Genomic DNA, 2,051 nt, shown 5'->3' on the forward strand with positions numbered 1-2,051 from the left:
TTAATATGTATGAGAAATACTTACTTTTTTATTTCTATACACAAATATGTTACTATATTTTACAAAAAGGATTAAGAGCAATTATTACGTAAACTATTAAAATGATTACAGTGAACTACGTAGATAATCCTAACGAGTGTTGGCAGTGATGGGGGTGCTCCCATCGTTTACCGCGGAGCAGAAAATATGTGCTCATCCCATGGCTGTCCGGAGCAAAAGAGGTCGAAGGAATAGGAAGTGAAATGTGGTTCTCATTTACTTGTGAGTGCCTCCATGTGTGACAAATTAAATCCCGGCCATAGCAGGGTGGGGGTGAACTAGAACGACTAATGGTAACACAATAAACTTACTTCAAACTGTCGTTTCTGGTATCTGTTGGCCCACCCTTTAAGATGCATGCAATGAAAGTTTATGATATATTTTTTGCCATTTTGGAGCAATTTTTGTAGCAGAGATTCTGTCTTATTTGTAAGACAATTTTGTCCAAAATGTTTGGCCAATTATGTCTCCAGTGTAAGTGCTCATACGTGTCACTAAATGTGAATTGTGCAGAACTAAAATAGTCATACACTTTAGATGACAATGGTTTTTTACTCAGTGTAAGTTCTCATATGTTTCACTAACTTGCATATTTCAGAACAAGAATATCCAGACATCAGCCAGTTCTCATATTTGTTACAAAAATATCCACACACTTCAAAAGAATGTGGATTTTCTCTTTTATTTATGTTACTTCAGTAAATTTTAAGAGATCAAGGGGCTCCCTCCTCGAGCTAACACTTGATTCTCTGCTGTTTTAAACTTATATCCGAGGGCTCTTTTAAGAATAGATGCTGTTCCCTTTATGGCTGCTATTTGTATTTCGTTACAGCTTGGTCTTCCAAGGATTGCTTCTAAGTATTTCTGAAGATTCTTTTTTTATTAAGCCAGTTGCTCCTATCACAACCGGTATAATGTTTATTTCTTTCAGAGATCATGTTATTTTAAGATCATTTTTACGGTCCTGTACTGCGAGTTCTCATATGCATAAATAACATTGTTTTTTTTTAAAGCAAGAATATCGACACACTTCACAAGAATGTGGTTTTTTCCCCGGTGTGAATTCCTATATGTGTCACTAAATCTGATTTTCTAGAACAAGCATATCCACACACTTCACAAGAATATGGTTTTTCCCCGGTGTGAATTCTTATGTGTCACTAATGCTGATTTTATAGAACAAGCATATCCACACATTTCACAAGAATGTGGCTTTTCCCCAGTGTGATTTGTCATATGTGTCACTAAATGTGATTTTTGAGAACAAGAATATCCACACACTTCACAAGAATGTGGCTTTTCTCCAGTGTGAGTTCTCATATGTGTCACTAATGCTGATTTTATAGAACAAGCATATCCACACACTTCACAAGAATGTGGTTTTTCTCCAGTGTGAGTTCTCATATGTCTCACTAAATGTGATTTTCTAGAACAAGCATATCCACAAACTTCACAAGAATGTGGCTTTTCCCCAGTGTGAGTTCTCATATGTCTCACTAATTCTGAGTTTCAAGAAAAAGCATATCCACACACTTCACAAGAATGTGGCTTTTCCCCAGTGTGAGTTCTCATATGTGTCAGTAACTTTGATTTTATAGAGCAAGAATATCCACACACTTCACAAGAATGTGGCTTTTCTCTTTTGTTTTTTCCAGTGTGAATTCTCATATGTCTCACTAATTCTGATTTTCTAGAAAAAGCATATCCACACACTTCACAAGAATGTGGCTTTTCCCCAGTGTGAGTTCTCATATGTGTCAGTAACTTTGATTTTATAGAGCAAGAATATCCACACACCACAAGAATGTGGCTTTTCTCTTTTGTTTTCTCCAGTGTGAGTTCTCATATGTCTCACTAAAGAATATTTTACAGAACAAGAATATCCACACACTTCACAAGAATGTGGTTTTTCGCCAGTGTGAGTTCTCATATGTATCACTAAATCTGATTTTCTAGAAAAACCATATCCACACACTTCACAAGAATATGACTTTTCCCCAGTGTGTGTCCTC

General features: G+C 36.1%; 1 pseudogene; it reads right to left on the reverse strand.

Annotated features, from left to right (window-relative positions):
* Positions 1 to 1,815, reverse strand: part of LOC145270328 (uncharacterized) — a 16,563-nt pseudogene extending 14,748 nt beyond the window's left edge.
* Between the last annotated feature and the right edge of the window lie 236 nt (positions 1,816 to 2,051).

The sequence above is a fragment of the Euprymna scolopes genome, chromosome 46 (genome assembly GCF_053919585.1).
Source record: "Euprymna scolopes isolate OS-2025 chromosome 46, ASM5391958v1, whole genome shotgun sequence".
Classification (NCBI taxonomy): Eukaryota; Metazoa; Mollusca; class Cephalopoda; order Sepiida; family Sepiolidae; genus Euprymna; species Euprymna scolopes.